Source organism: Lathamus discolor, chromosome 12 (genome assembly GCF_037157495.1).
Source record: "Lathamus discolor isolate bLatDis1 chromosome 12, bLatDis1.hap1, whole genome shotgun sequence".
Lineage (NCBI taxonomy): Eukaryota > Metazoa > Chordata > Aves > Psittaciformes > Psittacidae > Lathamus > Lathamus discolor.
In genome coordinates, this window is record NC_088895.1 from 11,313,420 (window position 1) to 11,340,877 (window position 27,458).

General features: G+C 51.3%; 1 protein-coding gene across 14 annotated transcripts in view; it reads left to right on the top strand.

Annotated features, from left to right (window-relative positions):
• Positions 1–1,907: 1,907 nt before the first annotated feature.
• Positions 1,908–27,458, top strand: part of NCOR2 (nuclear receptor corepressor 2) — a 229,705-nt gene continuing 204,154 nt past the window's right edge. For 13 of the 14 annotated variants that reach the window (XM_065692712.1, XM_065692720.1, XM_065692710.1 and 10 more), the window contains exon 1: positions 1,908–2,153. The gene's annotated coding sequence lies outside the window, so the exon portion shown is untranslated. Of the gene's footprint in view, positions 2,154–3,248; positions 3,268–27,458 lie in introns of those variants that run through there. The other variant, XM_065692711.1, reaches the window with a different exon arrangement.

The window sequence follows — 27,458 nt, forward strand, 5'->3', positions numbered from 1 at the left end:
ATGCTGTGATACCAGCCCAGCAATTCCCTTTGGAACCATGGCCTTCTGGACCATAGGAACAAGGGCAAACGATCCATCTGTGCACTGGCAGGATACTCAGCATTGCTGGAAAGTGTGTTCAACCCTGAGGGTTTTTTAAATACATTGGGTTATAATGTTGTTCTGAGGTCACTGGAATCCAAAAGCCTGACTCCTGGCTCCTGTAAAATGAATGCCTTTTTGCTGTGGTACAGGACTTGCCTTCCATTCACTAAGTGAAACGTCACAGGTAGAGAAGAAAAGAAGCTCAAGAAATGCTAAATGGCTGGAGCAGAGCAACAGGGATAAATCCAGTCCTTTATCTTCCACGATAAACACAGCTTTGAGAGGAAGATTTAATCTGCTGCTTTGACTCGCAAGATGCTCAGCTTGTGAGATGCACTTGAACCTCATGGAAAGTGCTGCCTGATGCTGCTGACACTCAGCTGCTGTGGGCATGGGAGGGCGACTTTTCCTGCTTTTCCCAGCACGTCAGGGCTCCTTCAAGACAATTTGACTCCGGCTCCTGATGTTTATGCTCACATTTACACTTGAACCAAGGTGTGTGCCTGTGCTTACATATCCAGTCTGGTGACTTGAGGAGACCGAGTGTGGGCCCGGGAGAGTCCCTTTGCTCAGCAGCAGTGCAGCTCTATTGGGGCAGGGAATGAGCCGCCCACTCTGTCATCCCAGGGAAAATGCCACTCATGGAGATGCACGGGAAGAGAAATAAACTGCAGGGAGGTAGAGTCGCAGGGGACCCCCCACTGCCCACATTGCCTGCTGCAGTGGGGAGGGAGAAGTGGAGTTTGCAAGAGCTATTCCAGCTTTTGGGGTCGTGCATCATCCACAGCAGGCGACCTGGAATGGTGGAACAGGAATGGTGGTAGCTGAGGGGGCATGACTGTCCTCATCTCCCTGGGAGCATGGAGTAGGAACAAGCAGGATATTAGGAACAAGCAGGATATTAGTAAAAATCAGAAGCTGGGCTGTGAAACTGGAACACGGGAATGGCGCGGCAGTGACCCGGGCGGCCGCAGCGCCCGGTTCCTGCGGGCATCTGCTTGTTGGAGTGCTCAGATTTCCTGGCCCAGCTCACTCCCCAGGGGAGGTTTTCATGCAGCGCAGACCCCGGTCCGCGGCTGGGGATCACAGAATCAGCTAGTTCGGAAGAGACCTTCAAGGTCATCAAGTCCAACTTTCACCCCAACACTGCCAAGGCCAGCACTAAACCATGTCAGTAGAGGCCTCATTTACGCAGTTTTTGAACACTTCCAGGGACGGTGATTCCAGCAGTGTCCTGGGAAGCCTGTTCCAGTATTCAACTAGCCTCTCAGTGAAGAACTTGCTGCTATGTCCAACCTAAACCTCCCCCGGTTCAGCTTGAGGCCGCCACCTCTGTCCCTGTCACTCAGGACTTGGCAGAAGAGTCCAACCGGTGCCGAGCACAGCGGATGCTCACTCCCCAGCCCCACTATCGCCGATACGAGCCAGCACGCCCTTGGCTGCTGCGCACCCCTTCTCGGCTGGGATGGGCACCATGGCCCCCTCCGGGGGACCCCCGCCCTTCCTATGGGGGAAGCACCGCGGCTTCCTCACCGTGGCGCTGGGGGACAGCCCGGGGCCCGGCCGCTCGGGGGCGGGGGCACGGGCACGGGCACGGGCACGGGCACGGGCACGGGCACGGGCACGGGCACGGGCACGGGCGGCTCCGGTGCCCCCGGTGCTCGGCGCTGCCCGCGGCGGGCCGGCTGCATGGCGCGGCGCCTTTAAGGCGCGCGGGCGGCGCGGCCCCGCCTCGCCCCGCCTCGCCCGGCCGCCGGGGCGGCTGTGGGGCGGCCTGAGGGACCGCCGGCTCCCGCCGCGCTCGGGCAGGGCAGGGCAGGGCAGGGCGCTGCTGGGCCGGCGGAGGGGCTGGCCCGGCCCGGCCCCGCGGGCGGACCCAACGGCGCCCAGAGCGGCGCTGCCACACACGGCCGGGCGGCGAGCGGCCCCATGGCTCTGGATTTATAAACACGGCGCAGATGGCGGGGCCGGGTCCCCGCGCCGGGCGCTGCCCCGCCGGCCGCTGAGGCGGGAGGGGAGGAGCGGCGAGGAGCGGAGCGGAGCGGCGGCGATGGGGCCGGCGGGATTAGGTAAGGGGGCAGCGGAGCTGTGCGGAGCGGGGAGGCGCCCCCGGGCGCGGCGCTGCCCCCAGCGCGCCCCCGCCGCTGTGGGGCTGCGGGGCCGCGGCCCGGGGCGGGGGCCGGGCCGTGAGGGGCCGCCGCCGGCAGGTGGGGAGCGGGCGGCCGCCGTTATGTAAAGCCGAGCCGCGCCGCGCGGCGCTGGCGAGAAACTTTCTGGGTTTGCGGCGTTCCCTTCCCTCAAGGGAGAGCGCTGCCCGCCCAGCCGCGGGGCTCGGGGTGCCCGGGGAGAGCCCCGCACTGCGGGGCCTCGGGGGGACACCGGGTCTGGGGGGGGGGGTGCACCCCAAGGGCCGGTTTTTGCCTCGTTCCCCCCTGCAGTTTTGCTCGGTTTCCCGTCTTGGCCCCACGTTCGCGTTGGGAGCCGGTGGGTCCCAGGCGCCGTCGGGCCGGGTGGGGTAATGCGGGCCCGGCCCCCGGTGCGTGCTCGGGGCGGGGAGCGGGGGGGGAGCCTGGGCCCGGCGGCGCTGGGGAGGACGGAGCTCGCTGAGCTGGCGCTGTGGCGTTCCGCGGCTGCTGCGTCGATGTTTACGGTGGGTGGCGGGGCCGGTGTCTGCAGGCAACAAGTGTATGTGTCCCTGACGCCCAGCTGCGGTGTCGGCAGTGACTGCCGCTTCTGATGGTTTCCTGTTCCCTCTTCTCCCTCGGCCCTCCCTCCCTGCTCCCTTGCCCTGACAATGCACAAAGAGCAGGCTGCAGTGGGTGCAGGCAGCTGCCTGCCATGTGGGCTGTTGCCAAAGCCACTGAAGCAGCAAAACCTACGGGATTCTGGCCCTCCTGGGGCTGGTGCTGCCTGGGGCCAGGGGCTGTGTTGACCCAAGCCCTCCTTCCATCGCTTTGAACCCTGTGGATGTCCCTGCTTGTGCAGCCTGCGGGAGCTTCTCCCTGCGCTGGAGGCTGGGTCTGCTCCCTGAACTTTGTGTTTTGGGTCAGCTCAAGAATTCGCCCGAGAGGACAGTGCTGATCTGTGCGATGGGGAGTTCCTAACGCCGCCCTTTCTGCTCACAGGCATTTATGGTTTGAACTCTGTCTGCGACCTCTCCGTCAGTATTTGCGCGAAGCAAAGGTTGGTGTTCTGAATGTCTGAAAACGTCAGGGTTTTGCTGAATATGGTCTTTTTAATCTGGCTGTGGTGGACGTGATGTTGTTCTGCTGGTATTCTTTGGCTGCGTGGGGTGAGAGTTTTTCCATTTAGTGTAGGGGATTTATCACCAAGGTTAAGTTTTAGTTTGCCATGTGCTTCACAGATAAAGGTTTGGTAACGCTACCGATTCATAAAGGCAAGGAATGTGAGCTGGGACAACTGGGTGAGTATTTCCATCGCTTCTGAAAGTGGTGGCAAAACTCGTGGAGGGCTCCAGTGAAAGCTGTTTTTTCTTGGATGGCTTTAGTGAAGTTGTACTTGATTCCCTAAATTTCACCGCCGACTCGTTGGGTAACTCTGGGATATAGCTCATGTGCTTGGGTCTGCCAGCTCTGCACAGAGGCCATGCCTTGGGTGGGGAATACGGTAAGCAAGGCTCTCAGTGTTTGGAGGCTGAGTCCCAAGATGCCATGGGAGGGAAGTTCTGTGTGCGACGGTATTTTATAACTTCAGTTGGGTAAGTTTCAGTATGAGAGAAACTCTTGCAAAATGCATTTAGTTTATTGAAAGCAAATGCACTCAAACCTCGGTTTGTTGTTGCCAAGAGGGAAAAAGTAGAAGCTATTTTTGGTGCGAGAGAGATGGGGCACGCACGGGTCTGGGGCAGGAAAACACTGGTACTTTGTTCTTCTGGCTTCACGTGGGTGGTGGTTTCTGTTATTTAGCTGTGTGTTTCTGCCAAGTTGCAAAACATACCTGGTTCTGAAAACCCTGCGGAGGTCAGGACTGGCTCTGAGGAGCTGGTGCTGGGCCCGGATGGGAGCGCCTCCCAGGCTGGTGGCTCCAGCGCTGGAGAAGTGGGTGGATGCTTCTGGCTTCACACCTCTGAGCACCACGGAGGTGACTGGGGTGGTTTTTGTGACAGGATATGGACTGAAACCATAAACTTGTTTCGTGCAAGCCACCGAGCAGCTGCTGCTTGGCAATACCTTTCACTTGCTAATGGCTGTGGTTGGATTGGAACCAAGTCGCCTCGAGTGGAGGTTGTACCAGTCCCTGGAGCCATCCTGCGCTAAATCCAAAGAGGGTTTGGTTCAGGTTGTGTTCATGTCTTGCAATTAGGAGCTGCAGTCTGGCGAAGGCAGTTTTGTTATGATTGGTGGTGAAGGTGTGCATGCAGCTGTGCTGATAGCTGCATGTGTCAAGAGAGCTACCAGTCTCATCTCCATGGCAGCTCTGGACTGTGCTAGCTGCAGCTGGGTCATAGGAGACATCTTCGTCTTCCCTGGCATGGCTGTAAATTAGTTGTCCCCTTCATGGCTCCTGCTTGATGGTTCTTCCTGCTGCTGGTTCTGGTTGTCAGTGGCCTCTGCTGAAATGCAGTTCTGTTTGCTTGCAGGTCATCCTGAGAGAAACCTGTGTGAAGCCAACCATAATTTACATGTTTGAGGTACTGTCTTGTCTCTTTGGGGATGAGGAAAGTTATGATCTCCCCAGTTTCTAGATGAGGAGGTAGGAAAGGAGGATTAAATTGGTAAATTTTCAGAAGTGGGTTTTGGGCAGCTAATTTGAGCAATTGCAAAGGGGCATGGGCTTGAGAGGGCCTGTGTTTGGGGTGCAGTGCTGCCTATCCCTAACCCAGTGTCTCATTCGGACCAGATCACTAGGCAGGTCTGAAAACTGGGGCGAGGGAGGTTACATGAAGTTCAGTGTGTCAGATCAAGTCTGCTGGAGAGCTGGTGAAGAGGAGTCCCTTTCCCTGGGAGTGCTTTACCTGCTCAGTGTGAGGGCTTGTTACTCCCAATGGCAGCGTACTGGTTCCCTCCAGGGTTTTGCTCCTGCAAGCAGTGATCCCCCAAATGCAGACCACGGGCTAGATGCAGGGGTGCTTGGGGATGGAAATCTAGGGCAATGTGTTCTTAAAAGGACAGTTGTCTTTGTGCAGCTGGATTTGTGCGAGCTGTGGCTTCACTGAGAGATGTCAGTGGAGAGCAGGGTCAGCTCTAATGGAGCTAGAAATGAGGTACAGCAGCACCCAGTTGCCTCTGTGATTAGTGACTGAGGCTCTTGCAGCTGCTTAAGGATTTGGCCATCATGAGGTCATGGATTTTCATCTAGGATGCTGTGGCACAGGCTGTTGCATGGCTTTGAAGGGCCTTTGCTGACTATTGACATAGGAAAGTGGTAGAGGATTGCTATTTATGGCTGGACTTGTGCTGGCATGCAGGTGTCAGGGTCTCCAGTTTGCCCTGTAACGTCGAAGGGATAGATCTTTGTATCGCAGTAGAAAATGGAAATGCATTTCACTTAATGAGCCTGGCTGGAGCAGAGATGCTTCCTAAAAAAGTACTGAAGAGGGGAGCTGGATCTCCAAAACAAAGAGCATAAATATGCCCACAAAAGCCTGGGCAGAGTGAGAGAGGGATTGGGTAGGAAGGGGAGGATGACACAAGAGCAGAAGGAGCTGAGTGATTTGGCAGTTTTGGGAAGTGAACCCTGACCTGTGCATGAGGCAGCAACGGGACTCTTCTGGGAATTGAGAAATCTGGGTTTCACCCCCAGTCCTGCTGCCTACCCCACTTGTCACTTCCCTTATGGAGGCCACTACTTCTCCTTTCCTGCCAACCTGCCTCTGGCAACTGGAGGCTTTCTGGGCTGTCCCTTATTAAAGGCAAGGAGGGGATGTTTTTGGTGAGTGGGCAGTGCTTACATAGTGTTACCCCTGCCAGCTTCATGGGGGAAGCTCGGAGAGATGGAACGTGGTTGTGGTTGGCCAGGCAGGAAGAGGCACTGATTGCTGCGGACTCTGCTGCTGACTATGCGTGCCTGGCTGCTGGTGTGGATTAGGCTTGGAGAGGTTTGGAAAGGAGTTCTGCCTGCAGGGGAGAGGTGCTGGCATTGGAGGAAAAGCAGTAAAGATGGAGCTAGATGGCTGTGATTGCTACCACAGTGGCTGGAGGAGAGCTGGGGCACAGGGGGAGATGGGGAGAGCAAAAGCAATCAGCAGGGTTATGTGCCTGCTGGGTGGCATGGAGGATGTTGATAATGGTTAGTGCTCTCAAGCGCTTTATAGCTTCGGAGCACTGAATAAACATTAACGAATGTGTAGGATAGCAGCTTTGTCTACTTACAGAGAAGGGAAGTTAACTCCAAATTAACTTTATGATCCGTGAAACTGAAGGTTATTTAAAAAAATAGTAACATAAATGGAAATGCTGAAGTTTTCCAGAGTTGCTGCTTGTTGTTTAATGCCTTCCATTTTTTCACTCCCAGTCTATGTTTTTGGCTCAGGAACAAATTACAGGCAATATCAGCTTACGCTTGGATTTGAACCCACATCGCTCTTAGTCAGCTGAAATATTTCCCCTTATCGCCGCTCCCATAATGTTTATTTTAGACTGGTTAGCATCATGGCTTTTCTGCTTGCAGTGGGAAGAAGCCACTCTTTGAGACAGCCCAGCACCTTGGAAAGAAATGATTTCAAAGCTGGTTTGGTTTCTGGACAAGGTACATCTTGGTTTTCCACCGAGAGCTTTGTGCAAGGCTGTATCCCAGAAAAGCTTGTGGCATTAAAAACCCAGGAGGCAGCAGATGGATGAATTGTTGACAGATTTAAAATCATATGACAAACATAAAGCGTTCAGACGTGAGGCCAAGGCAGGAGGAAGGTTGCAGGGGGATGTGGAGGCAGAAAGGTCGAGTAAGTTGTTCTGGGTGGGAGGAGATGTGCAGGCGAGGGCAGACTCCAGTGGGTTCAGCTTGCAAGGGGAAGGGAAGGCTTTGAAGAGGAGGGATGTGGCAAGGAGAGTGCTCCCATCAAAGGGCAGGGAGCCCTCCGTGTCCTGGACTGCTGGTGGGAAGAGGAGCAGGAAGAGGGCCAAGTCCAGCCTCAACAGCAGTGGTGAGGCCAGGAGGAGTGGGGCTGCCCTGGGAGGAGGCAACGTCATGGGGCCCAAATGGTTTCCTCCTGTGGGAAGTGGTCAGAGGGAGAGTGCCAGCGCTGGGGCCGCGGGGGACGGGTCGGGTATTGTCTCTGGGAGCTGCAGCCCCGGCTGTGGCTGTCCCGGTGGGTGGTACGTGTGTCGAGGGAGGGAGAGCCGGCAGGATTTCCTCTCTGCGCGCTGGCTCCCGGGTTAATAACTAACCAAGCAGTCTAGGTTTATCCTTTCATTGTGGAAGAGAATTATTTACATAATACCACTCAGCGTAATCTTTATTTAGCATTGTTTCCCTGGCGTAACACTGGACAGAGTGGCAGTGCTCAGAAAGGCAGTTTCGGCCCAAATATGTGGGAAGTTAACCCTTAACCATCCTAGTGTGCTTCTTCCTGCCTGTGCAGTGAACTGGCTGTGAACTGAAGAAACACTCCAGTGCTGTGGCTATCTTTTACCCAGGTTTAAATCGTCTTCGGGCTGGTGCTTTGTGCTGGTACATGAATGCTTCTCATCAGCTTCCTAAACAACACAGTTAAGGTTTGTCCTGTGCATGTTGGGGCAAGAGAGTGGTTTGTATTGTGCTCTTCTGCGTCTCTACATTGGAGAGGCAGAATGAAAGAAGTGTGTCAGCCCGTGGGTGGAGGATGACAGGATTTGGGAAGGTTCCTGGTGCGAATCATCCCACCGTCTGTGATCAGTCCTGGAGGACTCGCTGTCTCCCAGGAGGGCAGGTTTCATCCTCCTTGGGGAGAGTGTAATTGTAAGGTTTGGAGGCTTAGGTGGTTGTGTAAAGAGCTGGGGCCTGATTATTGTGGCACACTGTGGTGGAGGACTGAGCCCTGGGCTTGGGTTTCGGTGGGATGTGGTGGGAGAGTTGAATCAGTGAGTAGGATGGCAAGGCAAAGCCAAGCTTCCTGAAAATCTGCCTGTACCTCCAGCTGTGCAGTGCTGGCTGCAGAGGGTGGAGGGTGTCTGTGCTGTGGGCTGTGTGGGCCTTTAACAAGCTGTGGCAAACAATGGAAAGTTGGCTTTCTTCTGAAAATATTTTAAAACCTTGTAAAATCACTCCCAACAGCTCCATTTTTATAGGACCAGGTCTCAGCTGCACGGTACTTGATCGCTTTGTAAATAGCTCAGTCTTTTGCCTCTGCAAACTTGATGAGCACGCAGCGCTGCAGGAGGACGGGTTCGCACATGGTTTATCGGTGGCAGCACCTGGCTCATAGAGCAGAAGCACTTTGCAGCTCTGCAGAAGTGTTTACTGCCGAGGCCTCGTGATCTCTTTGGCCTGATGTTGCAAGGAGCTGGTGTAGCCAAGTCCCCAGTGATTTACACTGAGCCCTGGTGGTGCACACACATTCCAGGCTGGACATTGGCATGCGATGACCTCTCCTGTCAACCTCACCTATGGGCAGTGTAGGTCCTGTGTCAATTTTATGTTGGTGATGCGGAGGTTACCCCATCAAGCCTGAAACGTGCTGGGACAAAGGTAACTTGTTAACACCCTCCTTGAACCAATTACACCTGGCAGGGTAAGTTTGCATTGGATCAGTGTTGAGACGTGTGACTGCAGCATTCCTGATCCCACTGCTTGAAGCCCTAAAGGTTTGTCTACTGACTCGTCAAGCCCTTGCAGTTAGTGTCATGCGATTCACGATATGTGCTATGTAAATCCTGGGTGTGTAACAGTGGTGGTGGTTGCTATCAGAGCTGTGAACTCCAGGAAGTTTCTCCAGTCGTTAGCCTGGGGGTGTTTTTCCTGCATCAGAACCTTAAATAACTGTGTCCCCTCTTTGGCACTAGAGTTCTGCTTGGTAAACTCTTTCCTGTTGGAAAGGCTCCCTTGATCAAGCCCTTGTTTTTCTGTAGAGACCACGTCATATAATTCCATTAATAAACTTTTTAAGTTTCATCTTGAAAGCAGTTACAGCTTTCTTTTTTCCCCTGCCTTTGCTGCAGAGTTTCAAGCTCATGCCAGAGTCTTGGCTTCGTTTCTAGGTCACCGGTCTGCCCTTTCATTTCCCCTTCACATTGAAGTTGGACGGCTTGTTTTGATTTGGTAATATGTGAGGTGGTGTCCACAGACAAAACCAGGCAGGCTGGTGAAATTCATGTTTCCCTGCAGCCTTGTTCCTGTTGTGTGTGTGAATAATAATTTCCAAATGCTAGACCAGAGGTGATTAAAAACTGTCAAAGAAATAAAATGCAGCTAAGTCTGCATTGCAGGAATCTGTGTCCAGTGTTTTGGGAGAATTCTCTGACCTGGGAATGGAAAAAGCCTTCAATAGTCTTACTAAAGGCTTTCTAGTCTTTAAGTGTCACTTGGGAGGTGCTGATGGGGCAGCCTGAGAGTATCCAGGCTGTGCAGGACATTGTGTGCCTGAGTTTGGTAGCTCTGCCTCTTCATGCTCTGCAGAGGTGTTTGGGATCCTGAGCTGCTGTTGTGATGTTTTTTTGCACAATGTGGCCCAGGTACCCAAGCAGCTCTGCTGTGGGCTTGTGGCTGAAGCCACTGAGCATGACTGGCGAAGGGTGGAAGGCTGAAAGGCTTAAAGGCTTCTCTGCAGCCTGAGTGGATGCTTGAGTGGATGTGAAGAGCTGAAAATCCTACTGGGGAGCAGCACACGGTGTCTGTTGTGTGCTCTGAGGGAGTACAAGTGCTTGGTTTTTGCTGAGCTGCAAGGTAATTGGATGTTCAGAGGTTTTTATGCAACTCTGGTGTTGGGGCCGTGAAGCAGTTGTCATGTCATCAGTTAGATGCATTGAGCATCTTTATTTTTGGAGCAAATGATCCTGCTGACAGCGTGTACAGGAGGTGTCAGCCAGCCCTTTTCTTCTTCTATTTTTTCTTCTTCATTTGTAGGTTTTAGTCTTGGCTTTGCTTCACTCTCTTGACAGGGTAGCTGCTAAAGAATTTTGGGGTTTTGATTTTTGGTGCCTATACGTGTCTTAAGATGCCACGATTAGAGATGCACGTAAAGAGCTGCTGCGGTTTTGGTCCAGAACCCAGCCAGCTGCCAGCAGCGTTCCTGAGGGCTGTGTGGTGATGGACTGAGCAGCACTGCAGGATTTTGGGTTTTCTCCAGCATTATGAAACCAAAGTAAAGAGAGAAGTCAGCATGTACCTTAAGGGTTGTGTTTTTGTTCTGGCTCTCTCGCTGTGGAATGCTAAGGTTTGCATCTTCTCCGCTGAGATTGATGCTCTTGAAATCTAGAGCACTTCTGTGAATGTCCTTCTCCTCTGCCAAGAGCCAGTGAAAGCTGAGAAACAGGGAGCTTGGTTTGCCCAGAGGTGGAGGAGACGTGCTGCAGAGGCAGACACAAGCATGCAGGCACCCTGGTTGCTCCTGCTTCCCCTGCCAGAGACGGTGTGAGTTCTGCTATCTGTTTCAGTAAGACAAGAACTTCAAGCTCCATCTGTGGCTTATTTTTTTTTTGCACTTTGTTCAGTTGTGCTTTTTAAATGTCTGTGGATTTCTTCTCGGCAGGAGGTTTTATTCCCCACACAATGTATTATTGTGTTTGTCTTGCTCTAGTTCCTTGTTTTATGTGGAAACACCTTGAACCTTTGGCTGAGTTGGAAGATGGGTGCCGAGTCAGGCACCAGGCGTGCAGGCGTGGGGCTGTTCCAGGAAGGACATGTCTGTGCACGACTTCAGGCTTGAGTTACCCGGTTGCTGCTTGAGGCATTAGATGTGTTTGGCTAACGCAGGCACTCCCCTGTGTTTTGATCAGGCAGTCTACACGTACTTATTTTTGTTTTATGGAGCCTGATCCCTAGGGTAAATGAGGCTGTAGCCAGAAATAAGTGAGTGTTCACACTTGCCTTTATGAACTTCTTGAGTATTTTGCCAATTAATTCTTAGGTAACCGAAGCTAAAATACTTACTGTAAAGGACACTGCCAGGAACGCTGCTAACCTGGGGCCTGATCCTTTTTTTCTGCCTACTTATGCCAGTTTTGCATAAACTTGATGAAGTTGCCTCTGCTGTCTTGGCCATTGCAGTCTGCTTTGTGAAGCTGCTCAACCAGCAGAAGAAGAGTTTGAATAAATAGAGCAGCTTTGCCTTGCAGTCTTGCCAAGTCAATTTGGTGTGTATGTCGAGGAGGCAGAACAATTAGTTACAGAGACAAATGGCTCTTCTCTGTGTTGTGCTCTCCCGTCACACAGCCAGCTCCCAGCACTGTGATAAGCATAACAGTGAAATCTGTATTAAGCAACCAATTAAGGCATCTGCAGAAGAAGGGGGGAAGAAAGTAGCAGCTCAACATTAACCTGCTAAGAAAGGTGAAGCTGAATTATATCCCTTAATGGGTTTGGGGCTGTCAAACAAGGGTGATTCCTCCTGCCTTTTCCATAGCATCTAGCTGACTTCTTTCAGGCTGTATTTCTGAGATAATGGGGGCTTTGGCTGTAGTGCAGGCTAAAAGTTTGCCACCTCACCCTGCTTTTATCACAGTGCTTCTCCCTTCTGTTATTTCTGACCCTGAGTAGCTGAATGAATGTCTTCACCAAACAGTCATGCTTTTGGTTGAGTTGGCACCACTTTGGGGGATAGTATGTGTGCTGCAGGGAGGGATGGGGAGCCAAGGGGCGGACAGCCTGAAATCAGGGGATAGTGGCTGTAATTTCCAGTTTGATTACATTTCAAACCTCTCTTTTGTGTCGATTTCACAGTCCTGAAGTGCTCCAACTGTGAGGCTTTCCTCTCAGACCTGGGCACAGACCTGCATGCGGCCATCTCTCATGCGTCTCCCTTTAGCAGGGGATAAACCAATTTTGCAGCAGGTAACACAGACCCTCACACAGGGCTTTTGTTGCATTCCTGCAGCAGCAGTGATTGAGTCAGGCACTATAGGTAGCAGTTATGTTCTTTTCTGGGCAGCTGGGAAGGTCTGTGGCATTTTCTCATTTTCCATGGGCTGGAAATCAACTCCCCGGTTCACAGCTGAGCCTGGGAGTGCTCCTCTGTGGCAGAGTTTGGGTTTTTCACATCACCCTCCCTGCGCCCGTTGCTGCTCTGCGTTATTTATGGCTGTGTTACCTTTGTTCCTTGAATCCTGTTTGTGCTCCCAGGGAGACTCGAGTAGTCTGTGTTTTTGTGCTGTTGGCTTTGCCTGTCCGGGGGAGAGGAAAGTTGGTCAGATGCCATCCTCTGTGCTCTGTGGCTCAGTTAGGCACAGATGAACAGCAAGTGGGAGGGGAGGGTCCTTTCCCAAGGGAGTTTCAAACGGCTCTGCTACAGGCGCTTCGCTGAATTGCAAATTGCTGTTTCTCTCCCACTTCTTTTCTAAATCTGCTGTTCCAGAAGTGGCAGTAGTGCTGTGGTGCATGGGTGAGCGTGTGCTGCAGCGTGGAGTTGTAACTGATTGACGTGGTGTTGATCGTGATGTAGCTAATGACACTTAAAATACACTTGCTTGTTTGGGGAAATGCTGTGACACAGTGGTCTCTCCCCAGGCCCTGCAGTAGTTTGTTTGACGTGTTGATGGACAGCTTTCTGTCACTCTGTGACCAATGGGGTTCAAATTCATAAGGGAAAACAGCATCTTTTTGTTTCTTCCCCCACTCAAACCCAACCAACCAACAGCCAGGTGAAAGGCAGATCCCCACATGTTCTGCTTACTTCTGCCTGCAAATGCATCTTCTTGGTGTCATTAACCTCGTTGCTGTCTGGTGCTATTTTTAGCAGCTTTATGATCTATGGACAAGCTCTTCCACTAAGTGGTTGTAAACAGCTCAAGCGGGGTGGGGGGTGTTTGTGCACAGCCCGGGGTGACCCCTGGGCCGGGGGGGTCCTGCCTGGAGGAGCTGGATGTGGATTTCCCATCCGCGCACAGGGAGTTCTGTGTAAAGCATTACTCGTTAGTTCCTGTGCCCATGGTAACCGACTTGGATACATCAAACTTGACTAATTAATCTAATGGAGAGCTGTTTCCAGGCTGAGGCTCTCCCCTTGGATTTCAGAGCAGGACTTGTGTTGTCTGATCCACCAGCAGCCTTCACAGCCAGCACTTTCTCAGGGTGGTTTCTCTGTCCTGTGTCTGTATGAGTTTGGGACAATGGCTCTGAACCAGGTGGATGTCTTAGGAGCATCTCTTGCTCTGCATTTCCCTCTTACTTTTATAATCCCTCAGATTCCCATGGGAGGAAGGTCCCAAACTTGGATGTGAAACGTTTGCTCTGATTTCTTTCTCCTTGGACTAGGTGAGGTGGAACTGAATACTTTCCTGCGCCTCTGTTTCTGTAGTGCACTGACAGATCTCTGCCACCCTGACTTCTGCTGTTTAAAATCTGGTCGAATCCTCAGGCTTGAAACGGAGCAGCACATCCTGAAGATGTCTGTATACATCTTTGAGTTTCCTCATCTGAATGTACCGGTTAAAGGCATTGCTACTTTGCACTGTTCCTCCTGGGTTTAATTATTATTTCAGTGATCGGAGCCGCAGACTGCAGCGGGGACTGAAGAGTTCAGCCTCAATTAAAACCCATCCTGTGCCAGGCAGATAGCAGCAGGCAGCGCTGCTATTCTCAAGTGTCTCCAGCAGTCCACCTAAACACCATATGATCCCTTCAGTTGAGAAATCTGAGTAGGCAGAAAGCCGTTTCTGGGATAAACCTTGGCAGTGCTTCCCAAAATAGCCTGAAAGCGAGGTTTGGCCTTCCACAGCTGCCCTTGGTCCTCGAGGCTGGTCGCAATTTTAGGTGGATTACTAAATATTGCTAACCTCTGATCTTCAGAAATCACAAGATCCTAATTAGTTTTTACTTTTTGATGCTGCCTTTGGTGTGTTCGAACCTAAAGGATTTGCATTTATGTGGCTTTTTAGCCTTAATTGTAAGTACCGGGACCTTCCTTCCTTGTGCTTCCAGCTTTTTTCTATTTCTCCGTGAAGCTGAAATCATGATGTGGTTGCTGACCTCGTGTTTGACCCTTCCGAGCCTCTTGGGCAGCCCAGCAAACAAATGTGGTGTGAGAGGAGCACAGGAGAGCAGCCTGAGCCATTATGCTGGTCAGTCATTGACTAAGACTCTTGTTTTTCTTCCTTTGAAGATCTGCTTAATCATTGGCATTGCAACCCCCACTGTGCTGGATGCCTGGAGGGGTTCACTGGCTGCTCCCCGGGATGTCCCGGGTGATGCTGGGGATGGCGGGGGCAGGGGGAGCTTTAGAGAGTCCAGTGCTGTAATCAGGTTTTACTGGAGAAGAGATTGTCATTGATATCCCTGGGATTTGGCATCTATATAAATACACAAGCTGAGCTCTGTTTAAGTGTGTAGGTTCATGTCAGTTCATTTGCCTGGGAATAGGGTGGGGAGCATCCCAGGACTGTGGTCCCTGTGTGTGATCTCTATTCCCAATATAAAACATAGATGCTGATGAGGTGAGGCTTGCGGAGGGTAAATTCCAGCCAGTGCAGCAGGGTGGAAGTGACAGCTTCAGACATGGCTGATTTCAGGCCTAATTGAGAGATGGGGATAAAAACTGCGTGGCTAAAACTGGCACTGTCACACTGATGGGAAACTTGTGCCTGGGGGCCTGGGTGCTGCAGGGGTGACTGGAAGTTTGTGAGGCAGCTCTGGGATCTCAGGGTTGTGGGTTGGTTTTCCACCCTTATTTACCGTAATACCTCTGGGTGACACTGAGCATTCAGGAGATGCTGCAGAACTGAATTCTGCAGCTGTGTTCACACAGGAGAAATGAGAATGGATTCTTTATGTTGGAAATAAAAATAATCTGCTTGTGATCTTGCTTGTGGCTTGGAAAATGGAAGAAGGTTGATAGTGGGGGAGGTAAGGCCCTGGCTTTCTGTGTGCCTTATTTCATGGACTTTCTTCTCCTTAGTGTGTTTGCTGATGTGTCAGTGGAACTGAGTTTCATTGGCAGAAATGTGGTTTGAATGGGTATCTTGGATTCACTCTGCTTGCCTAAGGGGTGATTTTTAAGCTAGGTTTCCAGGAGTATCGCTGCTCTTGCTGTGGCTTTGGCTGTCCTGCTCTCCTCTCCCAGATGGGCTGGCTGCACTGGGAGCCTCTCTGCAGAGAGCAGTGTGTGTTTTGTGCTCACCCTGTACTGAGCAGAGGCCATGAAAAATGTCATTCGGATGACAGTGATTTGGGGTAGCTCTAGAAAATGATTTTCTGCTGGTGGATACTTCCAAACTATTTCCCTCCACCACCACCCCCCTCTTCCCCAAAACAAAAGGAGAGATGAAAGGATTCATTAGGAATTATTCACTCAGCTCTGCCGCCTGTCTGAGATCTGGCTGTCTATGTTCATCCCCCAGCTCAGGGAAGGTCAGAGGCCATCTCCCTGGGGAGGATTTGCTGTTGACTGAATTGCACTCTGTCATTATCCTGCTGGATAACGAATGCAGTGGCCTCATTGGCACTGGCTTCAGAAAAAGCACGGTCATCTGCATGTGGCCTTGGGGTGTGAGAGGCGAAAACCTAAGGAGAACAGTGTGGAAAACCTCATCTTGTGGGAAAGGTACAGGAGGGACCCGGGTGGTTTGCTTGCTGCGTGATGCTGAGCTGCTCTGTAGCTGCTCTGGGCCTCTGAGTTTATCTTCATGGAGGTGGGGGGGACACAGCAAGAGGGTTTTAAGGTCAAAGCCCCTTCTGGTGGTGTGAAACTAGTTAGATTTGCTCCTGTTTGCCTCAGTGGAAAATGTGGCTCGATTGTGACACAGTCTGAGATCTCTTAATGAGATTTAAACATTTTTTTCCCCCCATTTGTTTTGTTTTCAGATAGATTTCCTGAAAGAAAAACATACAAATCCCCCTGAGCTAATTGGTGTGTGATTTGAATTCAGCTGCTACCTTAGAAGAGCTTTTCCAGCAGTTGATCTGAGAACAGCCTTTGCCATAATATTGTGGGTTGTCAGTCAATGCTGAAAGATCTTGAAGTTGCTGGTGGAGAGGAGATGTGTGTTGTTTGATATGCAGCATCTTTTAGTTCGAGTGTCATAAAACACTCAGACGTGTGAAAAAGACCCTAATGGAGAGAGACTATCAGCGGGATGAAAGTCTTGGTAGCTGGAAGTGAGTAAGCAGTAGTTGTGGGTTGAGGAAGTAGATCAACCTGAGGGAAATTTATATTTTAAGCACCAATTTCAGGTGATACCAATGGCCTTGCGCCTTGATCTTCTGGCAGCCTCAGGCTTAGAAGGGCTTGAGGCTCTGCCCTTCCAGCATGTGGCTGCGTGTTGCTGAACTGCAAGGGGGTGTCCACATGCAGCCCTGTGAAGTCAAGTTTTGAGCTTCAAAGGTTGGCCTTCATTGCCTTTAGGCTAAGTTGGTTCCCTGGAAGATGCTGCGATAGAATTGCTGGCCCAGGTAATCTGCATCCTGATGCTGAGCAGTGGAGAGGAGGGCAAGAGTCTGTGTGTCTGCTTGTTGCTGTCATCTGTCTTGCAATCAGAAGTGTATGAAATGGCCTTTTGTGCTACAGTGCAGTGTGTGTGCGTGCATATTTAAGTGGCTAGCAAGTATCTCCAGTTGCTAGAATGGATTGCATCACCATCTTAAATATAGATGGTGACGGTTCACATCTGGATGTCCTGACAGTACAGTACAGGAGGAGGTGGTCTTAGTGCATTTTAAATCCTACACCTGAAGCAGGGTAGTAATTGGGTGAAATCACAGTGATTCTACCACCAGCATTAAAGGGTGTAAAATTATCCTGTCCTGTAATAAAGTAAAAAATACAGCTGCCTGGGAAACTCTAACTGTGGTAAACAAAGCGTGTGGGATTGGTTGGGAATCAGTGTCATTGCTTTTTAAGGGCCTGATTCTCCTTATCACCGCAAGAAATCCCCCTCATAGGCTTTGGGCTGCTGTTCAGCTGTGTGGTGCGTGACCAAGTGGTAGCTTGTAGCATTTATGAACTAGGACAGAAGTAGATCCCTTTATTCAGGCTGACCCGTATAAGCCTTCAGTACTCTACACTAGGCCCCAAATTTGCCTATGTTATAAATAAGTCTGTGGCTGTGTGCTTGTGTTTCTTTTTTTAAGCTGAAGGCAACCCCTTAAGCTCTTTTCTGCAGGTCTGTTCAAGCTGGGGCATGGGGAATTCCTAAGAGGATTATCATGGTTTACTTGATACAGAACTTGAACTTGAGCAATGGCTTATCTTATCAGTGATAAAAGGCATGGAAATGAAGTTTACGTAACCAAAGAGGCCTTGAACATGGCTTTTTTCTCCCCAGCTTCCCAGAATGATGGATCTCCTGCGTTCTTCCCTGCACACAACTGCAGTGTTCCTGTTATCTGCCCGGGTACTGCTGGCAGTCATTTATTTCCAGTGCTGTTTGGAGTGGTTCTCTAAGTAAAGAAGAAGAAAGGGATGGAAGGGGAGGGCTGCAGAGGCTTAGCAAGGCAGCTTGTGCTGGAAAGCTTGCTGTCCTGGCTGAGACACTGGTGCTGATCATGGCTTGGCTGCAAGCTTCTCGGCTGTGCTTGGCAGGTCGTCTGAAGAGCCACAGAGCAGACCCACTTCACCAGTGGGCTGTAAGCATGGGGCTGGAAAGTCTCTAAAGTGATAAGTAAACTTGACTCTGAGAATCAGAAAAGGCCTGGGAATGGGTGAAGATGCCGATCTGTTCCCAGTGAATGGGGAAAAGCAAATGAGTGGGGAGGGCTGGGGTAATCAATCTGGGGACAGGCAGTAGATAAATGCAGACAGATGTCTGGTGCTGTACTCCAGTTCTGCTGACTGCTTGCTGTGATACAGGGTGGGACACAGCATTTATACCTCTGCATGGAGGGAGGGGGTGAAGCGCCTTTTCTGCTGCCTGAGAACACTGGCCTGAGCATCATGGCACAGGGCTGCGGTCGAGCCCAGTGTGCCAGATTTGTGGCTCTCACCTTCCCATCCTGTGCTTTACACGGTGCTCAGCAAGCAGCTACACCAGGCGTTGGGAAGGAGAGAGGAGCCCTTCCACTGTCAGATTTTGGTGGGTTTGCTCTCCCTGGTGTCCTGTACCTGCCTCGTCTGTGCTGTGTGGGAGGAAAGTGACTTTTTAAGCTGTCTCTGTCACAGCGTGTGACGGTGCCCCAGAGGTCCATGCAGCGCCGTGCTTCCCGCAGAAGGACTCTGCAGACAGTGGAAGGCAGCAGAGTGACAGCACTTGTTAGAGGTAACCTTCAGGAAATGCCACGCGTGGCCTCGCTGAGCTCTCTGGCTCCGGGCACATACAGTATTTACACTGGGCTTCTTGAGCTTCCCTGAAGGCTCTGAGCCTGCAGCTGCCTCTCTGTGCTCTGTCGCCTGCCCCATGTCCTCACGCTCCACTGCCTGGGGTTGGTGCTGGCTGCTGGGCTCCTCCACCAGCAACCCATCTTGCCGGAGGGGACTGACACCAGCCCTCCCTGTGTGTATGGCACAAAGATAATCTCCTTTTGGCCTTCTGAAAGTGGTGCTTTTGGAGCCTTGGGTGAACCAGCACCAAGTTTTCATGCTTGGATATGCAGGGAATGAGCCGTTATGAAGAGCAGCACCTGCACAGCAGCTTCTTGAGATGCAAACGAATGACATAGGATGAGCTCTTCTGTCGAAGCAGGTGACTTGCTCGAGTGGCTGTGTGTGGAGTTAAAAGCCAAAACCTAAGCAGTGAGATGTGAAGATTTTTCTTAGGTTCTTGATTGTGTTTTCTCATCCCACATGGGGTGGGAGGAAGGAAATGTGATAATATCTGGTTCTAGTAAATGACAGTGCTGAACAGCAGCACCTGAAATACTTTGTGGTGATGGAGCCTGTGTAGGTGTGGGGAGGCAGTGCTGTGTGCCACATCGGGATGTTTGCCCCAAAGGCAGGTCGTGTATTTTCTCTGCTTCCTGGGAGAAAGGTTGGGAAACGTGTGTCTGAAGGGTAGTATTGTGGGATGGGTTCAGGTCTGGCTTTGCTGTGGTGTCCCCGGAGTTGTTGGATCTTGTGTCTTCCACAGACCAAGGAGTGATGTTCCCAGTAGCAGCCAGCTGGAGGTTGAGCTTGGGTTTGGTTGCTGCAGTTGGTTCAGCTGCATGATCCACCCACCACCATCCTGCTGCTTGTCGTGCAGAGCAGTTGTGTGTGTGCTAAATGCTGTGCTCCTTTCAGTGGAGGATCAGCTGCGATCCCTACTTAGTGGATATGAAGAGCAGAAAACTGTCCTCCTGGGTACAGCGCTGCTTGGGGATGGTGGGAGCTGCTGGTGCTTGTGAACACTTATCATCAGAGGGAAACCCATGGAGGGGCATTAAAATCCCACTTTATTATTGTTAATTTCCAGTAACACTTACTCCATGAGAGCCTTGTGGTGAATCATTGCTTGGACTTGCTCAGTGGGGAAGAGCGGGACAGACTGCCTCAAGCTGAGGTCCCTTGGCCGTGTCAGCTCTGAATCCCCAGCTCCTCTAGTGTGGATTTAATTTCCACGGTGCTGCAAATGCTTCCCCAGTGCCCAGCTATCAATTGAAAAGCAGTGGGGGGGGGTCCATGGGGGGGGATGGCAATGGTGGGGAATGACTCGTGGTCTCCATGGCAACCCACAGACGATAAACGGATCAATGTGCTGTTCTGCACCATCTGAAACTCAAGCGGCGCTGGCTAAATCTGGGGGCTGCCTTTGCCTGCCAGATCCTGCTGTGGGGCCATTAGTGTGAGACGGCTCAGCACGAAAACCTTCCCATCAGCGTGCCTCTCATAATGGGCACTTCCCATGTTTGCTGTGCAGGGTTTGTGCTGCAGGTCCACACTCTGCTCTGCAGAGACCTGCAGGGTTTTGGGTGTCTTCATCGTTGGGGTTGGGTGATGTTATGGGCAGCTTGGCCAGGCATCCAAGTGCTTGGGATTTGGGAGCAGTAAAGAGAAATGGCTCATTTCCCCTCCGTGACTTCTTAAAGCCTCCAGCTTTTTCTGCACAAGTACAGGGAAATTTATGCTTCCCTTTCTGCGAGTTAAAGGCTGGGGATCCTGGACGAGGTTTGTGTAGGGGTGGTGGGTAAGGGCAGCTGCCTTTGTTCTTGCTTCTGCTGGTGTGGATAAGCAGAGAATCTGTCTCCTAAGCTGCTGCTCCAGTGTTTTCACAGTGGCCAGATTTACTTAACAAAAGAAAATATTGATTTTCCTCTGCTAGATTTCCTGAAAACTTATCTTGGTATGAAGATTCCAATCCTCTGCTTTTTAAACAAGAGTCTGCCCAATCCTGAGGTCTTGTGTGTGCTCTGCAGTCACTCAGGTTCCGCCAGACTCCCCAGTTCTCAGCCAGGACTAGGGGCTGGTGTTACTGGAGCCTGTGGAAGGCTGTGGCTGTGTGCTACTGGCTGGCTCAGCACAGCAACGCTGCTTTGGTCCCTGCTTTCCTGGCTGTGTGATGGGATAATCCCTGGTGTCCCCAGTGCTGTGAGTGCTGCAAATCTCAGGGTCTTCTGGTGTTGGAGGTTGGCTGCAGTGATGGGGATCTGCTCAGATGAGCTCATGATCTGAGGTGCTGCCTGGCCTCTGCTGCCCTGTCTGGGTGCATCAGTGCATTTCCCTCGCCATGGGAGGAAAACTGTTGTGTTCTGTTTTACAAAGGGGCCTGGAGAGATGAGTTGCCAGAGGCAGCACCTGAGGCTTGTGATGAAGCTGGGAATACCTTGCAGAGCTCTTAAATTTTACTGCCCAAACTTATATCCGAGGTGAAAACTGGTGTCTGTAGGGTTCTTCTCATCTTGATTTCCAAGTGCCTTTCAGGATGATTGGAGGGACTTTGATTCCTCAGCCAAGTCTGTTGGAGCAGAGGTGCGGGTGCATTTAGTTTCTAATTGGTGGTGTTATGTCTGTCATTTGGTCAATGCAGACAGGGAGACCTGTTGTCTGCAGTGGGGTGGAAAATCCCCACAGTATGCTATGAGACCATTTGTCTGCTGTGGTTCTGTCTGTCCGGCTCTGCTTGTAACCCCTGGCATGCCCTGCAAAGCTGTTAACAGGGTGATGGCCTGTAATACATCCAGGCCCCCGTTTCAGAGGTCACTGCTACTGTCTATAAAGGCTCGATTGTGGGACAGTCTGGCCAAATGATCCGAGCTCGTAATTCCATGTGGTGCAGTGCTGAAATGTCCAAGAAATCTGCCATCTCTGTTGTCTTGTGAATAATTTATGGGTCTCTTGACTCCAAGCTCATAAAAATCGATAACTCTTCTTGGTCCTTTGTTTTCTCTTTCGAGCAGCAGCTTGGTTAAACTCTCCCATTCCTTTGAGCCGCTGATGTTGAAAGGCCATGGCTTGTTTGCTTACCTGAGCCATGTTTTCTTTTTGCATCAGAATTGATCCAGCCTTTTGCACAGAGCTGTCTGTTGCTGTTCTTCACCAGGATATTGACCTCTGGATACTGGAGGAGGTAGCAGCCTCCCTTGTGCCTTTTCCATGGGGTTTTGCGAGTCTTTGGGCTGTTAAAACTCCCGCTCCAGGGCAAAGCTGTAGAGCTTGGAGAGGTCCAAGTGTTTTGCTTTCCTGCTCCAGCACTGTGGTACCAACTCTCAGGAGCTGAAGGCAGCTGTTGGGAGGCACTGTCAGCAGCAGGAGGCTGGCTCCTGGCAGCAGAACTGCAGCTTCCTTGCCCCAATAATTTGGATATGGATATGTTAATTTATTCCTGCAATTTCTAGGCCTGTCTCGGCTCTGATCTTGCTCCCTGTCAGGCTTGGAAACGAAGGCTGAAGTGTACCAGTAACAGCTGTGCCCTCTGTGTTGGGTTATTATCCTTTCAGAATTTAATAACGTGACACTCCTTTTTACTGGATGGCTTGTCCTTCCCTCTAGGAACAGATCGATAACAGACCTTGTATCTGCTATTTGTGTGTAATTGCTAGTGTCAGCTGATGTCTGGTGCTGTTTCCCCAAACAGCCCTGGAAGTGCAATGGGCTGTGTGTGGGGAGGAAGGATTTCTTTTCCAGGCTGGTCCTGCACCACATCCAAAAGCCTGAAATGAAGAGATGGTTTCACAGACAAGTTCCACTGTTCCCTTGTCTTCCTGCTTGTGTTTTGTGTGCTGTGGGCTGCGTGTTGGAGATGGGAAGAGAAGAAATGAAGCCTCCAAAGGCAAGTGGCAGATAACTGCGTATGAGCCACGGTGCTGTGTTTGGAGGATTTCAAGGAAATTAAAGCTGACTGTTTAGTAATGATGCTGGTCTGCAGAGCATGCAGATTTGGTAGGCTAGCTGTAGATGGAGGAAGGGTTTGGCTTTGCATGGGGAGAAGGAAAGAGGGCTCTCCATTGCAAACAATTTATTCTTCCTGAGTCTTTAAGGTAATTGAAGAGGGTAATTGCTCTACTTTCATGCATCTAATCCACGGGTTGCCTGGGGAGGAAGGAGGAAATGATTCAAGTGCAGTGCATGGGGTGTAGTGGAAAGGGGAGGTTTACTCCAGGGCTTCTCATCCCTTGCCTCTTCCTTGCTCATGTTTCCTTCTGCCTGGCTGCAGGAGCCTTTGCTGGGTGACCGGTGAGATGCGTAGCTGTTGGGAAGGAGAGAGGGTGAGTTGTGGGGAGTCTGAGGACTAGTTTCCAAGGGAGCAGTACTTGTTTTAATGAGGTGAGGCTTATGTGCATGGAAATAAAGTACTTGGAAAACCGGAATACAGCGACTGTGAAAAGAGGTATCTAGAACTGAAAAAAAAGCCCCCACTTTATAAATACTTCGTAGCAGTGGGGTTGGCCTAGTGTAATCCTACAAGGAAAGAGCAGCAGAGTGATTGATGGCTGGCTCCATCCTGCTTTATCCCTAGACAGAGTGCTGTATTAAATGTGGTTGCCTCTTGGTATTGCACCCTTAACATGAGGCATAATATTAAGTTACAGTCTGTGTAGCTGACTGGGGGAGGACCATGGCGTGGCATTCCTGCCTCTTCCCAGTCTGTGACAACACTCCTGTAGCTGGGATTGAGGCTGGGCTGCTGCTCTATGTGTTTAATTGCCCTGTCTCCGGAGAGCACAGAACTGCTGGGAAATGCAAACGCATTTCATCAGGAATACTTGATGCCTGTTTTCCTAGCTGAAAGCTGCGTGCCAGCATGGGCATATTTCTGTTTATTTATAACACCTGCATTTACAGCGCTGTGCAAATCATCTGGAGAATGGGATGAGCACCTAAAACCGGGAAGGGGAAAGTATTTGGGAATGTAAAACCTGCCCTATATAGCTGCATGTGCTTCCACCCACCAGAGCCGTGACCTGCACTTGGCCTTTGCTATGTCCTGCACTCCCCCTGCTTTTATATTTCTTTAATTTTCACTATTATCTCTATTTTTGTACCCAACTAAACTGGGAGGTGGAGGGGTGGGAGAGCGGAACAAGACAGATGGATATAATGGGGCTAAATCCTGCCCAGCTGTTTTCTCAGCAGCCATCTCCCTTACAATCCCAAGGAAATAAATGCTCCTCTTGAGGGTCCTGATGGTTAATGATGATTTGAAGAGTGCACACAAACATCTCTGCAGATGCAGCCTGCCTGTGAGATTCCGGTCGTGCAGCGAGCCCTGGGACCCCGCTCCTCTCGCGTTCAGTGCCATGATAAATCATTCATAGCCTCAGCAAACGCAGTTCTGTTCCTTGCTCTGCACATAAACATTCCAGGACCCTGAAGAAAGCCGGCATTTGTAGTCCTTGGAGGATGAGGCAAGTGCTGTGACAGCTGGGAGGATCTGAAATGAAAGTTATGGGAAGGGCTCTGAGTGCATGGATATAACACAGTTCTGTATGGGTGGGTTTTGTTTTGTAGCTGTCCTAGGGTGATGAAGGGAGAATAGGGATGTGCTCATCTCATGTCCTCACAGATCAAAGTCGTTGCTGTGATTATAGCTCTTGTTTGTAGGGATCTGGTTGCAAACGTTGATTTGTGATGCCTTGTGCCTGGCTGTTGTGTTCAGGTGCTAAGGGGAGAGGTAGAGTGCTGAGGTGGGAGAGGGGGGGACCTGCAGTGCCGCTTGTTGTGCGGAATGAAGGTTCACAACGGGCTCCTGGTGGTTATTTGGGTTTGTTCCAGCCTGCAGTGTGCAGCAGGGTGGAGGGTGAGCCTGGAGCCAGCTACAGCTTGGAGAAGCAGCATTGCCTAACATCCCTAAAGCAGGAACAAGTGGCAGCTGTGTCCACATGAACTCCTTACGCAGAAGCTGGTGTGGAAATGGAGTGCGTGAGGAGGAATGGACCCTGTATGCACACCAGAATCTCGCTGTGTGCTGCTTCAGACCTAGTTTAAACACCCTGGCGAGCTTAGCTTGATGGTGACCCTGTTAACACCCATGCCTGCCTCCCTCATGCAGGCAGTGTGTTGGTTGGTATTCCAGCCCTAATCCCATGGAAACCCCAGGCAGGAGGAATGCCCTTGGGCATTAACAGCTGGCAGCTCCCGTCAGTGCACTGGGAGTAGGGTCACTGGGCTGGAATAACCCTGTCTCTTGCTGTTTCAAGCAGCCATCCAGCCTTCAATCTCTGAACTACTTTGGGGTTCTGGTTATGAGTGTTGCACCCTGAGCTACTACAGGGAAAGGGAAAAACACCCTCGCGCCTACACACGCTCTAGAAATCTGTCAGTCGGGGTTGCTGAGAAACTCAAGCCCAAGCATGACCTACTTTGAGGCTGTTATAATCTACAGGGGAATGCCCTCTGGATTAGATCAGCCTGATCCTATCAATTTGTGCTTTGGGCCGGAGAAAGCACTGGCTGAGTTGCTTGTTTTCCCCTTTCGTGCAGGGAGTGAGGAGAGCTGTTTGTTTTCCCCCTTTTCTTCCTCTTTGCATTCAGACCCGAGACCAGTGGAGGTGTGCTTGGTGCGTTGACAGCCTGGGCCCTGCTTTTCCAATACCAGTCTGTGCTGAGCACCTGTTTGCTGGGAGGCATCTGGATCATGGGACAGCGAAGTCCACCCTTGTTTGTGTCTCCTTGAGGAAGCTGCCTGGCAGAGGCGCTGTGCCTGGCCATGGAAGGATGCCTCAGCCAATCTCCCCAGTACCCTTTTGATACTTGGCTGCTTCAACCTGTTTGGGTTTGTTCTTGTTGCCTGATCTGCTGCACTGAGAGAAGGAATTCCCCGGCCCTTGTCTTTCCCCTCTTGTCACCAGCCATTGTTTATGTAGGAGCTAGAAACCTCTGTTTTCCCCCAGCTACCAAATTGCTTCCAGAGCTCAGCAAGGATGTACATCTCCACAGCAAGAAGGAAATAAGCAGGGAAGGCTGCATTTCATTTCAGTGTCTGCCAGGAAGGGGGAACCAGGCACTTGCCAAGGAAGGATTTTTGGACCAGAGGTGCACCACACTTAATGTTCCAGGAGACTTTCTGAAAATAAAGAAGCTGGAATGGAAATAAAGCTCGCTGTGATGAAGAGAAATCGCTCCCCGTTGGCTGGGGGTTCAGCCTTTGATTGCGGAGGTAGCTTTGCCTCGGGTGACTCTTAGGGGGCCTTCAGAGAGGCTTTTCTCCCCCGTCTGCAGTACCTGGCACGGCGAGAGGGATGAGGAGCAAGGGGTGTTTGGTCCACTGGTGTGAATTGTTCCGCCAGACTTCAAAGCGCCGTGGAAATACCTAATCTGTCACTTTGAGAGGGAGAGGGGAAAGAAAATATTCTGATAGATTCTAAATGGAATCGCATCAGCGGTGCCTCTTCCACCGCTGCCTTTGAGCTGCTCACTGATCTTTCTGATTGGGGTAATGCAGTGAGGAAGATACAGTATTCCCTGGAGGGGAGCAGCTTGTGAACATTACTGTTCAGTCAGCCTGAAAAGCTCTATTACAGACAGATTTAGACCCGTCTTTGTGCGCTGAGAGGCACAGCCTGGCTTCCGGGAGTGGGCTTTGTCTGCAGGACAGGTGCTTGTGGGGCTGAATTGGATTTACCCTTTTTATCTCTGGTGTGCACTGCTTTCACCTGCCAGCTCAGGAGGGGTTGTGCAGGGGTTAGAGCAGGCTGTGGTGGTGCTGGGTGTCTGCGTCGCAGGGAGGCATCGCTCCAGGACTGCAGCATCGCTTGCTGGGGCCCCTGGTTTTGGCAGCTCTCTGGGTACCCAGTGAGCCATCCTCAGTGAGAGCAGGGAGGTGAGGGGAGAAACACCCGACTAGGAGTTGATTGCTTTAATTCCTCGCATAACCCACCAGGTTTCTGTGCACTGTGTGTCGTGCTCATCACTAGCAAGAGCTGGGGGGCTGCTCTGCTGTGGCAGTGGGGTTTCCTCATGTAGGTGGTTGTCGCTGCGCAGTTCCTTCAGATATGGTTGCTATGCACAGAAACGGGGAGTATCGTGCCTGATGTTGGCTGCTTCTTTTGGCATCTTACGTATTTCCATGCCCTAGGACTGGAGTTTCAGTCCTGAGAGCTTGGGCTTGCAGGGGAAATATTGGGTATTGCATGTGGGAGGCAGTGCCAGGAGGGGTCTCTGTTATTGGGAGACAAGTGGGGGAGATGGGATGGGGTGGATAAACCATCCACTCATTGAATGTGCTGTGGTTTTGTCTGCGCTTCCCAAGTTCTGTAATAGCTTGCACTGCTCTAGAGGGGATGGCAGGTAGGAGGTTCGGGAACAGTATGAATATAGAAAAGGGAGAGGATTTCCTGACAGCACGGTACGTGTTGTTCTGGGTCTCGCAGCTACACCAGCGCGGTTGAGAGTATACTTTTTATCTCCATTGTTGTGCTCTTTATATCCATCCCCTGAGGAATTTCAGCAGGGCACTTGGGGTTGTAGTGACTTACAGTCACGTTCTTCTCTTTTGCTTCTTACTGGCTTTACGGGGTTTTATTTATTTGCGTTTTTTATTCTTTTTTTTCCTTCAGCTTTCTTTGCTTTTTAGGCACTTTTAGTAACTTTTTCTTTTTTTTAGATGCCACATAGTGACCCACAACCACATAGAGCCCCCCAGCCCCTATAGACATCCCATAGAGCCCCACAGCCCCTGTCGACATCCCATAGAGCCCCACAGCCCCTGTCGACATCCCATAGAGCCCCACAGCCCCTATAGACATCCCATAGAGCCCCACAGCCCCTGTCGACATCCCATAGAGCCCCACAGCCCCTGTCGACATCCCATAGAGCCCCACAGCCCCTGTAGCCCACCCTGTGTTGAGGGCCTGCTTAGGGTGGGTGCAGAGACAGGCACTACTACAGGGGGTCATAGGTTGGGGGGGAAACCCACCTCGGGGTCAAAGGTCATATGTCAAGGGGTCATGTAGATTAGGCAAAAGTTCAAAAGCCACAGGTCAAAGGTCAGAGACAAAAATAG